At 46.4% G+C, this 15,847-nt stretch overlaps 1 long non-coding RNA gene across 1 annotated transcript; it reads right to left on the bottom strand.

The window, feature by feature from the left end:
* Nucleotides 1–3,758: 3,758 nt before the first annotated feature.
* Nucleotides 3,759–13,133, bottom strand: LOC148056795 (uncharacterized). The gene is made up of 5 exons (XR_015702162.1): nucleotides 13,021–13,133; nucleotides 12,493–12,570; nucleotides 6,977–7,021; nucleotides 4,389–6,063; nucleotides 3,759–4,232 (listed from the first exon to the last, which is right to left on the bottom strand). It is a non-coding gene; the product is annotated as an uncharacterized LOC148056795 (long non-coding RNA).
* Between the last annotated feature and the right edge of the window lie 2,714 nt (nucleotides 13,134–15,847).

The following is a 15,847-nucleotide window of genomic DNA, read 5'->3' as shown; positions in this document are numbered from 1 at the left end:
GCAAACTTGGCATCATATGGTTAGATTCATGGGGCTTCCAGCATTTACTTGAAGAATCTTTTCCACCAGATTTCATCAATCCGTCAATCAGGAATATTTCAGAAACATTCAAACCTCTTTTTTACAGTTTTTTAGTGTTAGTTTATTTCTCCCAGTGATAATCCAGGACCATCAGGCAAGGAGGCAAAGATTCAATGGATTCCAGAGGAGCAGGAAAGATAACGGAAGTGCCAGGAGCTCTATTGTATCGCAGGAGGAGAAGGTGAGGAAGTCCTTTGGAAAGGATAAGGCAGCTAGGCCACTTCCTTCTCACACGCATTTCTTGTACACACCCACTCACACAACTCCTTATGGAAGTCCTGATGCCCAAGTTTCTTCCTGTAAACCAACAACACTATATTTCATAGTTTCAATAGACGTCATGGGGACATGTACAGGGAAAGCTGGGACATCTTTAGGATCTACATGAAAACAAGGCAGCAAGCACTTTTCTGCTTTGCTTGTTCAGGCATGGATGTATCAGAAAACTCTTGGAGACATTGACAGAGGTGGCTTCATGCGCTGCAAAACAGAGACAGCACTCAGACACCCAGAGATCAACACTATTTTCTGCTGTCACCTGTCTGGCTACTACAAGCTGTGGCCTTTGGGGTAGGAATTACATAGGCTGGTAATCAGTAGTACCACCCTACTCTGTAAAACACTTCTACTTGCTTGCCTTCACTGCTGTTTCCTCTTCATTCTCTCTTTTTTCTTGGTACGGTCTTAATGTTGTTGTTGCTCTTGTTGCTGATGCTGCTGTTCTGTTTGAATCAGGAACCAAAACCACGTGACTTTTCCTAGCTCTCCACTTCTTTTCAGTTTCTGCACCCCTCAGACTGATGGCATGGCCTCCAAAGCAACAGCTCTGGGCCTTTCATTGGCGAATCTTGAAGATGCAGTACAAACACACCACAAAGAGAAAGAAAGGAGTTTGCCTATAGGTAGTCTGCAATTTTCACTGAGCTCATTTTAAGCTGACAGAAACTGGCTGCAGTGTCTGAGTGACAGAATTTACCCTATCCAAAATGGAAGTCGGTGTAGAGGAGAGGAGCATTAGAAACATAATGAAAATCTTTAGTAAAGATGTGGAGGGATGTCCTGTTCGGAGGGAAAACTGTGGACTAAGGCCTGCTGGCCTTAAATGCTTTAGGTGTTTCTGCAAATAGAGAACTGAAACCCATCATTGATTTGATTTTTTTACACAGGGAGATTATGACTAATATTTTCTGCTATAGAATTGCCAGCATGTGTGGTTTAGTGTTCCGTACAACTGTTATACACTGGTTCATGATTTTCTTTAAATGTGAACTTAAGGGACTCTCTTCTGCTGTGTTCTCACTTGCTTTTGTTTTTTTTCTTTTTTTCTGACTACACTCAAGTAAGTTCTACTTCTAGGTGAAGGGAGTGTTTCCCTCCTCCCCTCTCCCCAAAACAAAAAGTGGCTCTTCTGAGTATCACTTTCCTTCAGGAAGGTCTCTGCAATCTGTTGAAGATTAGGGACACATTGTATGCAGGAAGAAAGTTGTCAGGGATTAGATCAGGCAGTGGGGGTGAAAAAAAAAAAAAACAAAGGAAAAAAATCACCACACTGATCTGAGAGACTGCAAGGCATCCAGCTCCTTCTGTGTCAGGGAAGCACGTATCTTTTCCCCACTACTTTCAAGGAGTTGAAATAACAAGTTGAAAAATAAGGAAAATCACTCCTCACCTCAGGCTTAAAACAATAGTGAGATTTAGTCACCCATCATTCTGAGCTGAAGCTTTAGGAAAATATTGGCCCCCTTTTCACCTCTCAGACTGTCAGAAAATTCTTTGCATATTCTGTTTCAGAAAACCCCACAAATAATGGATAGTTCCTTTCAGAAATTGCCAGTAACACCCCATTCTTCCCAGGTTTTCAGAGCTCACAGTAGTGGCTGCATAGATGAGGCCGTCATGAGCCAGAGACATCATCAGCACAGAACACTCTGCTATTTATTTAGACTCTGAAAAAGAGCCTTCTTGCTTATGTTCCTAAAATAATTAAAATGCATCACTTAAGTTCCGATTTGCTCAAAAAAAAAAAAAAAAAAAAAAAAAAAAGGCGTGGGAGCATAAATGTTTTGGCTCTGAGCTGACAGTAAATATATCTTCATATCATGTTTTTATTTTACCATTTTTAATGCATCTATCCTTCTTATCCCCTTCCCCTCCCCCATTAATTCCTGAAGTGTTTGAAAGAGCCCTGGAGCTCAGAGTATTCTCTCTCCGTTCTTTGCAGCGGAAGATCGAATGTATTACTTTCCCCCTTTGCATGCCTGATGACAGCATAGAAATATTGGTTCGGCCGAGATTTACGGGCCTGTGCCTGCAATGGCACACGGGGAGAAGGTGGCAGCAGCCCCCGCTGCCTGAAGCCGGAGGAGGCACTGCTCATCGGGGACAAACCCCGGGCAGGGCGAGCCCTGAGGCGCCCGGCCCCGCGGCCGTGCGGAGCGGCGCGGAGCTCTCCGCGGCGGGGCCGCCCGAGGCAGCCGTGCCCGCCGCCGGCCCGCGGCATCGTCCGTGGCCTGGAATCAGGCTTACCCCGTGCCCGTGCGGGTGTCGGGTTTGGTTGGGGATTTTGGTGGTGGTTGTTGTTGTTGGGTTTTTAACCCGCAAAACAAGTCGTGGGGCCGTTGGCCCAAATTCCTGCACTGCTGACTGGCTACACCGGGAAACGAGTTTCTTGGATTAAACTGGAGGGGAAGGAGATAGATATATATACAGATATATATATATATTAATTTAAATCTTCGATCCCCCAGAAAGATGTCTGTTATTTGCACGTTGTGCAGAGAAGGCAGCTCGATATTAATTTAAGAAGGGTAACTCCAGCACTGCTGGTGATGTTCATTTGCAATTCCTACATACTGACTGTTATGTGCAGTGAACTAATCCTGCCTTGCCTTGGAAACAGAGCTTCCACTTAGCTCACTGCGCTCCTCAGATTTCCTTTATAAGAGAGCCGTTGTTTTGCTGAGATTTTATGATTATTAATAATATTACCCTATATCGGTGTCCGGCCGCGGAGGACCGCCGAGGTTTAATTGCATCCATCTGTTGGCATTTGCTGGAAGGGTGAGCGATATGGGCCATGCTTCACACCAGGGAATTCGTCCCTGGGAAAGCTGCTTCTCCTCGTAGGCAGCCACTAAGTCGGGCAAAATTCTGGCAGGGGTGTCTCCGGCCGCTGAACTTAAAGTCCTGAAATCATGACCCCGCCGAAACGAAGCGAGCCCTTGTCTCTGCGATCCCTTGCAAGCCAAGACTGGCCCCTCCAAGGAAAGAAAACCCAGCGGCCGGTGCAAACAGCCTCCTGCCCATCCACCCACACTTTCCCGGAGCACGAAGTGCACCCGAAGGCAGGGAGCGACCCTGCAGACCCGGGCCGGCACACACCTCGTTTAGTCCGGGCCTGAGAGGCTGAGGCATCTGCTGGCCGCTAATAAGTCGCGTTTAAAGCGTTTATTTGCATTATGACAATACAGTGCATGGTCAAAAACAATGCAAGAAGTTACAGGCTCGGCCACCGCAGCCTTCCCCGCCGAGCCCGAGGAAGAAGCCTGAGATCTGCACGAAGTTACCCAAAGAACTAAATAATGTTTGCAATTTCAGTGAGTTTTGGTTTATAGTCATCCCGTCTCTTCCCCTTCCCCCCCCCCCCCCCCCCCCCCCATCCCGGGGCAGATCTTGTTCCCTACGATTGTACGTCAATTATCGAAGAGCCTGCCTTAACCTCGAACATCTGCCTGGGAGATCTGGGGACTGATTACTTTGTAAAGTACTGTCCTTCGAGCTGTCTTGGATCCAGATTTCACGGCGGCATCTCGGAGCGGTCCGGTGGCGCCTCTGCCTCTCGGCTGGGCTCTAGCGCGTTCGACAAGCGCAGCCTCCCCTTCTCCCGAGCAGATGATGGACTCGTGTTTACACTCCAGACAGCCACTAACTTCTCCGCTCTCTCCCTCCCAACCCCCACTATCTTCCCCCGCTCCATTTTTCTTTTTGGTTCTAGGGAACAAAAAACGGCATTTGGTGCCAGCACACTGTCCTGTTCTGCTTTTGCATCATAACCACGCAGACCTCATTCATCACGGATCCTTCTCCTGGACAGTTCCCCACTTGGGCTGTCAGGCGTTTCTCGTCACGTCACCTTCTTCCTCCACAGATACCTAATCAGGGAGAGAGCACATCCCAGGCACAGCCGCAGGCAAGAAAGCCCGCCCCCCCCCACACCCCCCGTGCTCCCTGCGACCGCCCTTCGGGCCCCATGGCTTGGTTTTCCCAGGGCACAAGGAGCACAGGAATAGAGAAAAGGGCCCACCCACCTCTGCAGGACCTGGTGCTAACGCAGCTTCCCCGGGTCCCAAGCTAAGGGTACCGATTTGGTGACGAGTTTCCCCGACCATGACACGATAGCCCCAGACACCTTTCTCAACGGACTGTTCACATCAGTCGCCGCCAAAATAGTTGCAATGCCGGAGAACGATGTTGCTGAGGTAGTTCACAGCGTCTGAAGGCAGACTAGGAAATACTGAGAGGCTGGTTAGCAGGGAGTGCAAAAAGGAGACGCCAAGGACAGTATCTCAGGGGGTCCTAATAAAGCCCCAGTAGATCGCCATTTTTCTCAGAAGAAAGGAAGAGCCATGAGGGCATCTGTTTAACCCTTTTATTAGTCTTTTAAAAAGCAGGAAAATAAGGTACAATCTTTAAATGATGGCTCATGACTCACACAGTTGGTAGCTTTTCAACTATCAGCTACTGCAAGATGTGCATGTAGCATTAAAAACAAAACAAAACAAAAAACCACACACACACACGCAAAAAAAAAAAAAAAAGCCCAAAACCACAAAATAAGAAAACCCAACTGTAGGCCCAAACTCCCGTGAGTCACAGTGTTTAATAACTAACTATGTTCAACTCTGCGTGTCTATGTGTGTTTGTATTTCCGTTGTCAAAGAATAAGGGTGTATGTTCTTCACATGTTAGATTTGCAATTTCGTGTTGATTTCGATATTCCCTAACGACCCATCCCACAGAGGTGTCTAAAAGCACCTACAGATTATCTCCCATCTCTCTACTACTCTAATGTGACACACCTACCTACATTTTAGGGGTACATCATTTGAGACAGATTTACAGTTCAACCCTCTCAGCAGACAGGAGGAGAGATCTGCGTGGAATATAAATTCAAGAATGTAATTCTTTCTCAAACAAATAATCTGCTCCCTTTCAAATATAATTAATGTTTTGATAGTGCATTTCTTGTGAGAGAGAGATACAAAAACAGAGGCAACCTCTTGGATCTCTGTTTGTATATTTGCAACAGGAATTTACAGTACCTATCTCGTGAATGTGACAGATAGAGTGTTTTAAACATTTAGAAGTTTATTTATTAGCAGAACTACAGCAGGAAACTGATAGGTCTTTGCTCTCCACCGTGCCCATTTTACGCACGTTTTTGTTTCAAAGGAAATTGCAGTTGCAGGAGGAGGGCATTAGTCTTTCATGGGGATGAGAAATGTTTCCTAGCTCTCAGGATGCAGCCTTCTGTCCTGTTGTGCTGGGGAGGCACATGTTCTTGCGCTTTGTCTTTCATTCTCCCCGATCTTTCCTCCGTGGGGCTGAGCCTACATCCCTTTTTTCGCCCGCGGGGAGTTAGGGAAAACAGTGGGAACAACATTTCGGTTTTGACAGTCTTCAGCGTTCAGACTGGTCCGGGCAACGACGTGTTTCAAGTCATACAGTCTGAACAAAGCCATGTTTGAAAATGCCCAGAACAGTTGTCAGATGCTTGCTAAATACTGTTATATGATCGTATGGCTCATATAGCTCGTAGATCGTATAGCTCGTAGATCCGCTACCAAATCCAGCGGGGCTGAGTTATCTTTTTTCCCTTTTCCCCCTCTCTCCTTCTCTTTTCTTCTCTCTCTCTTTTCTTTCTACCACCGGTTTCAGAGTAAGGTACGCAAAGGCGATGCTGCCGCGCTTAGGGACACGAAACTGAGGGATATTAATTCTGAATGCCTACATCGTTCCTAAAGCACAACGCAAAATTGCGTTGGTGAAAAAAAAAAATCTATTTTTTAACTCCAAATGCTACAAACGCTGGAGATCGGCTTGAGACCAAAGCCATCTGGATACTCCTATCCAGTTCATGAATGGCCAGATTCGACTTCCACCAGTATCAAAAGTAAATTTTCCATTCGTATCACTGGAAATTGCATTGGTTCCCCATTATGTCTATAGCCTAGCAATACATTTTGGCATGCCGTTTATTTTCCAACGTTATATTATTTTTGAAAATCCGGGTGTTAAACGAAACCGTGCTATGGAGAAATTTTTAAAAGCATTGGTTTCCAGCTGGGGTTGCCTTGTCTCGGTTTGCTCAAACCGGTATTTTCAAAGAAAGGGGGGACACATGTGAAAATTACTTTTCACAGAGAGAACCAAACCTGTAGTGGGTCTGGAAGTCTTTAGCAACAATAAACGTAGGTAATATACGTCATTAAATAATCAACTAACCCTAAAAAATAATCAGTTGACTTAAAGAAGTGGGGTTTGCATTTTCAAAATAGTGCAAGGCCCTCTAGTTGTAAAGGAAACAGACCTGGTTATTCTGATGGCAGGCTTTCTTAAAAGAAAGAAAACAAAGAAAAAAAAAAAAGAGCAAACCTCCAAATTTTTTTCTCCGGAATTTATAGTCTCTGGATAGTTTGTTACAGACCCGCAGAGAGTGTTACCTCCCTACACAGGAGTAAGATAACTTGGATTTGGAGTACACAGTATTGTAACCCCCTTTTCATTTTATCATACGTGTTCTCTGGAATTACCTTTTCTAGAAACGCCTGAAATGTCTTGTAAACACCTGGACATTATGACAGAGATAACCTTAGTTCAATACAAAGTTACCAACCTCAGTCAATGAGATCCAATTAATTCGATGTTTGCCTCCAGTGATCTGTGAAAAAAAAACATACGGGGAGGGGGGACACACAAAAAAGGAAAATATTTACCGCATTGATCTGATAATATCTAGAAAATGTCAAATATATACCTTTAAACTAATTTCTTTAAAAATAATAAAAAATAATAGAAAGAACGTTGGTACCTTTGGGATATGCAACTGGTCTTTTTTTCGTCAAAGGCTAACATTAGGGACGATCGCACTTGCGTTCAGAAAATATTGTTATTTTTCTTAATGGGGAAAATTGGACTCCCGCGACTTAGATCTGTGGTTTTTAGAACTGGGATGGAAATTGGACTGACACCACTTTGCACTTTAACAATCGGATTTCGTCAGGGTACAAGTTGTTTGTTTAACCCGACAGCTCCGTGCACCCCGTCGCACGCTTTTACACACTCATTAAAACGATTATTCACGACCTGTCGAGTGTTTTCTCGTTCATTCACAGGAAAGACTTAGCGCTCTAAGATTCGAGCGCATACGGTCAGCTATACCACGGGCCGCGGGGAGAGATTACTTATCTCTGTGATCATCTGATGCGAGGCCGTCTTATCTCTACAGGTTGTAAAGCAGCAGTTGTTGGAGGTAAAAGAAGGGAAAAAAAAAAAATAATCCTCCCCCCTCCCCGACAAAACTTGCCGAAAGCAGAAGGCGAGGAAGAAATGAAGAGCGCTCCTCGTCGCGAAGAAGGGCTTGGCTCTTGCTCAGCGCCGCACGCAGCTCCTATTCCCGCTTCCCAACCTGTAGCCCGGGCTCCCGCGGCGCCGCTCCCCGGGCAGCGCGGCGGGAGCTGCGCCCCGGAGGGCGCGGGCAGCGCGACCGGCGTGGGCCGCCGTGGGCCGGCGTGGGCCGTGGGGAGGCGGCCTGCCCTCCCCGCACCTGGCCATCACACCGCCCCCGCCATCTACCCCATCCTGGGCTCCCTCTCCGCCGCCGAGGTGCCTGTGCCAGCACGGTCGAAGCGGAGAAGGAAAATTATTGATAAAGCAGAGCCCTCCTCGAAGCGGCCGCAAAAGAAAATGCCAGTGTCGGGGGGCAAAAGAAAAAAAAAAAAAGTGTGTTAAAAAATATATGAAAATGTCAGCCTTCTGAGGTGCTGGGAGGGGATGGCTGGAAAATCGACCGTTTAGCAGAGAGGCTGGGGCGATTCCTTTTGAACTGATTAAATCACTAAGCCAAAAAGCAACTTAAAACATAGCCTGCTTTGGAGCACTCCGATATTTGAAAGCCGGTCCTTCTATTTTTTTTTTTTTCTTTTAATATACCTATTCCTCATTTCTATATTCAGATTACCTTCGATTCTTAAATTCCATCTATGAGGAAGCCTGAGGGGCCACTCTATTGCTGGGAAGGTGTTTTACAGTTACAAAGGAAGCCAAGGGCCCGGAAGGCGAAGCACACATCGACTCCTGTTCAGCCTCTGCGGATCCAGAGAATCATTTTTCATTTGGAAAATATCTAAACAGAATGCTCCTTTATTTAAATGAACCGACCTCGGATGCAACAAGGGATTTTAATCTGAAACGGTTTCCTAATTGCTCGAAAGGCAAGCACGTATAAGTAATTTGTTAAACTTATTGGATTGCAATAATCCACTATCAGGTTAGCTAAGAATGGATCTGTCAAGTGTGTTTCCCAGTCTAAGCTCTTTCTTTCAAACCAATCTGGTATAATAATTAGCAGACAAAGAACCCGAAATATGTAAGCAAATACCTAAAGTTCTGCATAAATAAACATACTAATCAATAGCAAGCTACTCAACACTTGTCTTATTGATGAAGAGACAATCGATTTTGCTGTTCCAACCTGCAATCAGAGGTCTGTATTTAATCGTTAGAACTTTTACCTTCACTGATTTAATAATAAAAATAGAGCTAATAAGTCCTACGCTTCCGCCTAAATGCAAATGATAGTGATGACATAACTAAAGGCAACTTAGGCTTCCCAGAAAAACAAACAACTTTGCTCAAACAGAATAAACAAGCAAGCAAGAAAAGGAACATGCAGTGCTGCCTTTTCTGATGCATGCTAGAGGACACTTTCACATTCAGAAAAGATCAGGCAAATTATACGTGCATATATACACACATGTATATATACACACATGTATACATACACGTATATGTATAGCTATTGAGATATAGATGTAGTGGGAAAAGTTCATTGATAGAACAACAATACGATTTTTATTTGCATAATTCTCGCCTGTTTTCTCATAGACCCATATGAGTGTGTGTATACCATACGCTAATAAAAATACCCTTGCCATTCTGTACCACTGTCATTCTCTCCTCCAGATGCACTCGCCATCAGAAGGGCAGTTCAGAAACCTAAAAGGAGATTTACTTATCTCTAGCATGTTTTAAAGTTACCTACGAGCCATGGCGTGATAAATATATAATGATTATGTGATGCTCTTAACCATATCCCTCATAGACCGCTCTAATAAGCTGTCCCAGCTTTGTTTCGCTCGGGGTCTAGTGAAAAGTCTTGTCCGAGCCGCCATCCCCGTTTGGAAATACACTGGTGCGGGGATGCGAGTGTGTTTGGGTGTGCGCAGAGCACAAAAAGGGGGGAAACGCAAGTTCTAGTACAGCATCACCGAGATTTTTGCTTCAAAAGAACAGTCTGGTAACCGGTGAATACTACCCGTATTTAATTCTCAAAAGTATTGCAGCCCTTTGGGACATGCAGTGCTTCACAATGAGGTTTTGCTTATTTTTATGAGAATGCAACGGTTTTTTTTCTTTCTCTTTTTTTTAAACTGCCTTCCAAGGCTGAGAAAGAATTCCTCTTTTTTACTCTACAGCCAGACTTCAGCCAGATTTTTTGGCAGATACCTGTCTCCTCTTGGATATGATTAATTTAACAGACTATCTGATCTTAAATACTTGCGATCAGATCATTTCTGGGTGGAAACCAGGCGGGGGGGGGGGGTGGGGTGTGTGTGGAATGGGGCGGGCTGCGAGTTCTTTTCCTTCCACTAATGAACAGTGCAAGGCGAAGACTTAACTTGGAGGGCCTCCAAGTTAATGGGGAGCTCGGCGAGGTCTCCCCCGCAGACCGGCCGCTGCAGACCCCGTCCCTCCGCCAGCGTCCCGGGAGAGCTGCCGCCAGCGCCGCCAGCTCCCGCCGCCGCGGAGCGGGAGCGCCCCGGAGGGGAAGGGCTCCTTTCACGTCTTCTACCTCCCAGTAAAAGACGCCCCTGCGAAATCAATTGTAAACCGCTCTAAATTGCCCACCGCGAAAAAAAAAAAAAAAAAAAAAAAAAAAACCACAACCAAACCCAAGAGAGCCCCGGCTTCGTGCCGCCTTTGTAGCTCGAAATTCAGGCTCCCTCGCCAGGCGGCTCCGGGCGAGGAGAGCTTTCACCTCTCGGTCTTAGGTTAAGCAGTTCTTTGCAGCTAACTTTACAGGGATGCTTTACTCACCTTAGGGTAGGGTGACAATGGCAGGCTTTTCTCAGACTCCCTCTTGTTTAGTCTTTCCTCTCAAATCACGGATAACCCCAAATACACTTGGAGGACTCCCTAGAGACAAGTCTTTGAAACGGGACTTTGCAGAGGGTCCGCATTAATTTCCCGATTGAGAATAGTAAATCCGCTCGCTTTAAGTCTAATTCTCTAGCCTGTTACTGTATTCTGTTACACGGTCTCGAGAAGGGGGCGGGGGGGAAGTTGCTGGTAGTTGCTTTGATTATTTGTTTATTTTGCATGTTTGTTTTATTTTCTTTGTTTTTCGAGTTTTCGCTGGTTTATTTTGCTCCGGTGGAGTGGGAGGTGGGTTTTGCCATACCGTTCTTGGATCGGAGCATCCTGGAGCAGGTCGCAGGAAGAGGACTCTAACTCTAAACGCATTTCCCTGCGGCAGCCTGTGTCTCTTGGCGGCTACCAAGACGCAAACCTAAGTCAGCAGGAAGAAGAGCACTTCACATTTTTCCTCCTCTCTGGAGGGGAGGGAGGGGGCACGCACTCAAGCCTTCCAAATACAAATGCCTCTCGCCTGCTAATCGCCGTTTTACCAACTAGCAGGTGAGCGCCGGGACGCGGAGGAGGCCCCGCGTAAACCCCGGCTTCCCAGGCGGCGGCCGGGGCGTGCGCGGCCGGTTCCCCGCGGAGCCGGGCAGGCGCCTCTCCCGCGAGGCAAGAGCGCCCCCAGCCCGCGGGACGCGCAGCGCCGCCGCCGCGCAGCGCCGCCCGCCCGCCCGCCCGCCCCGGCCCCCGCCTCGCCCCGCGGACACGCGTGTCCGGGCACGGCGGCTTGGCGCGGGGCGTGAGGCCGCGGGTGTTTGGCAGCGACGGGGCCCCGCCGTCCCGGAGACACGCGGGGGTGGGTGCCGCTCGCCGTAGCGCAGGGCGTGCGGAGCTCCACCCGTGCCCCGCGGCACCCACGGGGCATCCCTGGGCAGGTCTCAGCCGAGCAGGCAGCACGCCGGCGGTTCTGTCAGAAGTTAAGGCCGGCGTGTGCTGTGCGCGTGTGAACGCACGCTCCCCCGCGCACCACTGCCATTTCCTACGGTGCGAAAGAGACAGCCGCTCGGTACCGCTGCCCCCTACGCTGAGGTGTCTCAGCTCACAGCACCATGGAAAACTTGATTTGCTGTATATTAAAAAATTAATTATTTTCATGAGGCTAGAAATGGCAGGAGCAAGGGGGTTAAAGTCATCCACCGGGTGGGACAGGAGCCGTTGCGCTTTCCCTCCGCCACGTCGGGACAACAAAACAAGTCGGCGCACAGAGGGCCCCGTCCCCGGGGTCCTGCCCACGCACCCGCACGCCTGCCCCCACCCGCAAGCCTGAGCAAGCTGAGCAAATCGGTGCTTTAAACTTCCGCCCCTATCCCGAGATTTCGGTTTGCGGCACGTAAATCTCCATGTATCCAGAACGCAGTCACGGAATTTAGCGAGTGGGAGACAAAGGGAGTGCCTGGAGTTCTCCGGGGAACACGACCATTGCCCGTGATCGGGTCGGCGGTTGTAAGGGCGCATTTGCTCCGCTCGGAGCAAAACCCAGCTCAGTTTTAGATGTACGGCTTTTTACAAGGTCTCTCTCCTTGCTCTCCCCAGAATTTTTGGCTTTTAGTCGCTTTCCTGCGAATTTAGGAATATTACCACTCTTCACACCACTCCCGAAAGGTGCGAGAAGCCCGTAGCTTTTTCTCAAATGACAGGCTCAGATATTTTAGAAATAATTCATTACGGAATCCGCCTATGCTCGCCATACTAAAATCGTCTTTCATACGGCAGAGATGGAACAAGGAGCAAATTTCACCCCGGAATGAGCGGTGGCGGGGAATTTTGCCTAGCCCCCATAATATTTCTACGCTCAACGGTGAGCAAAAAGGCAGGGCACGCTCAGGGATCTGCGGGAACCGCGCTCCCTCCCATCCTGATTCCAGCGGACACAAATCACGAGTGTAGCTACCTGATTCCTGAATGTAAAAGAGGAGTAAAATCCGCACTCACCCGGTGCCGGCGGAGGACTCCCATCCCCAAGTGCCATCGTGCGCCTTTCTTGCAGGTAGAGGCAGTTTCTCCTGGCATCTTAAAAAAGGCAAACACAAGGTTGCACCCGTGTGACTTTCTCTGGCGTTAGTGGCAAACAAGCAAACAAAGAGCACGTTAACAAAACAAGCTAAAAAACTCTACAGATAAACCATGAGAACTGCTAAACCGGCGAAGAAACTTCCAACTTACCGATTGAAACGAAAGAGCCCGAGGGGGAGGGGGGAGGCCGGGGGAGGAAACACTTTGAGGAAGAGACCAAAAAAAAAAAAAAAAGACCAAAAAAAAAAAATCCTAACATTAGGCACACGCAGTTTTGGTGTAACTGGTGCTTTGAAACTGTGCTTCGGTTGCACGGGCGATCTGCTTACCAGGGGACGGGGGGAAACAGTACGTTTAGACAGAAGTCTGTCATCTCTATTCATTCGTATCACATGGATCTGCCTGTTGGGAGAAGAAGTAGGGAAGGTTTTCTTGAAGTGCACCTACCCTTCTGGCGGGAAGGCTTGCTGGGATTGCTGGGCAGGTTTCTTCTGGAGGGTCCCATCTCTCTGGAGTAGCTGCAGTGGAGTTGAGGGCAGGTTCTCCGGTGAGGTAGGAATGTGCAGGAACTCCGCCCTCTGGGCACAGTCACACAAACCCAGCAAAACAGCCACAGCCAGCCCTAAAACCTCTAATGATCTTCACCTTCACCTCTTTCTAACCCAGTTCTCCACCACTTTTTGACCCATTTACCCAGGCACCTTCACCACGGGGCAGGGAGGGGGGGGGGGGGTGTATTCAGGATAAGAACATTTCAGTGCACAAAACTGCCGCGAAGCTACTACAGGCACTGGTGCATGGATAGACCCCTCTATAGGGTCGTTTGTGTCTATATGTATGTATGTATACATATTTATTGCCATTCGTTGAATTTGTAGTCGTGTAATATGTATGCGCATTACTTTCTTGGGCGGGTGTATTATTCGTGATTGTACAATTAAGTACATGGCAGTGACTATTTACAGGCAGACTTTTTTTTTCCCCATCCCAAGAGAAAATAGGAATAATTAAAGAATATAATCACTAATAAAACAGTGAGTCTTGCTCAATATTCTTTCTGAAGCAAAACTCTGATGTGGTTCAGTCAAAACGTCACCGGGGTTCAGTGGGAGTTTTGCTTGAGTGAATAGTGAATACGTGGTGATTGAGACCTCATATTAACACAAGTGGTGAGGGGGTGTGTACCTGAATCATAATTTCTGACATAAATCTAAATAATCATCAGAAGAAGTTGTAAAGAGTGAAATGACGTCCCGGTTAAACTATTTTTTCAAGCACCGGATTAAAAAAATTATCACTCCCCCAAACAGTAGTTTTGTGCCGTTTAAGGCAAAATATATTATTGTTCACTTTCTTTTAAACGCTTTCATAAGAATACATTCCACATAACGGGTGCTATTTTACTGAAACAAAAGAAAAATATTTTAAATATGTCAAAAACTGGTTGGCTAAATATCCCATTGTGGGTTCGAGTTACGGTTTATTATCCCTCAAACATGTTTGCGAAGGCAATCTTAAAATCGTAATTGGAGGTTTCTTGATGAGCAGATTTCTTCTCCTACGATCTATGCGAGCAAAGTTAATCACCTCAAACATCAGCTAGGAAAATAACAATAGCTCCTTAATTCCATAAAGACCACCCGTTCCCCATAAACACTCTAAATTAGGAAACGCTAAAGAAACAACGCTGAGACACCGCAACATTCTGGAAATATGCATATTTTAAAAAAAAAAATCCTAAAAGCTTAGCTTGAGGATTTGACATATAAAACACCATGGAAACAAGTATCAGATAATAGAATTATTGCCTGCTTATTAAAAAAAAAAAAAAAATCCCAACCAAACCCACCACCTCACATCTGTGCAAAGATTAGCCTAAAAAACATCCTCAGCGAACAAAAGAGGTTCTCTGGCTGGGGATCAGGCAAAGGTAAAGGCATATTTGGGGCCTTGGTAGTCCTGCTACAATCCACGACAAATTTAGCGGTTTTTTTCCCTTTACAAAGACAGTCTCATTGCTGGTAATATGTACATGGAAACGTGACTAAATTACCAGCTCAACAACCACCCCTTCCCCCAGTGTAAGAGAAAGAGGGAAAAGTCTGTGGCACCTGAACTGCTTAGGCAGCACTTTGCTACACTAAACCTAAAAGAGAGCATTGAGAGCGAGTGCTTGCCTAACCGAAGTCTGGAGACACATACATCAGGGCTACCCTTTTCAGGAATTATTGTGCATCACGCTTATCTAATTAATGCTTATTAGCCGACCCCAAACTCTGACATGGCGAGATTGTGCTTTCCTCCAACCTGACTTGTCTTTTTTCTCCTTTTAGTACACTGTCAGCGGATTTTTTTACATTGCGAACTAAATAATACTTTAAGTATGTGCTATTGGATTTCCTACAGTATACAACCAATTGCAAGTGGTAAATAATAAACCATTTCCTTTGTCAGCTGCAACAGATGCCATTCTTTTCATTTGCTTAGGCACAAGTATACTGAATGGGGTCTCGAGGATTCAAGAGTTTAAATCACACCTATTTCATTTTATTATTTCCGATAGGTTTGTTGCAAAGGAGTTTTGTTTTTTAGTTTTTTGCGATCACTTCTTTTAATGACAATAGAGTGAAGAATATGGGGGAGGGTAGGCGCTTCCAAGTGATGGTATCATCTCTTCATCCCCAAACAAAGCAACCTTTTTCTCATAGTGATGATTAATTTTGAATTGCAGAAGTGAAAGTGAAAGCCAAGAATATCGGAGATTTCTCTCCTTCTCCCCCACACAGTGCAGAGCTGGGTGTCCCATCTCTCATCCGTAACCTTTCACTCCTCTCTCTTTCCTGCAGATCTGCTTGCATCTGCTTATTTATTACTTATTTTCGGAAGATTTTCCCTCCCTCCCTTTATTTTTGCAGCATGACAAATATTCTGTTTGCAAGAATTCAGATTTGCTATTGCTTTTTTATTCACCTCCCGGCGTTTTTTTTTCCCCTTCTCTTTTTTCTTTTCTTCCTCTTTTCTCTCTTTCTAAGATCAGGTCTTTAAAGTGTTGGCGATAACATCTCCGAACTGGAGATTATTTTTCATTGGGCCTATTGTGAGCAGTCGCCGGCTTATTGCACTGCTGCAGAGCCCGGTTCAGACTACACAAACGTAACAAATGAACAACTTGTCCTCTGCGGACTCACCGCGGGATCCAATTAGTTCCTAAACCCTTTGCACAAGTTTTCTAATTATTTTCAAGAGTTGCGGCTTTTATAGGCTTCCCGAAACT

This window comes from Nipponia nippon, unplaced genomic scaffold (genome assembly GCF_047370975.1).
Source record: "Nipponia nippon isolate SJK-2023a ecotype South Korea unplaced genomic scaffold, ASM4737097v1 scaffold_11, whole genome shotgun sequence".
Taxonomy (NCBI): domain Eukaryota; kingdom Metazoa; phylum Chordata; class Aves; order Pelecaniformes; family Threskiornithidae; genus Nipponia; species Nipponia nippon.
The sequence above is the reverse complement of the archived record's forward strand: the minus strand, read 5'-3'. Positions and strand labels throughout refer to the sequence as shown.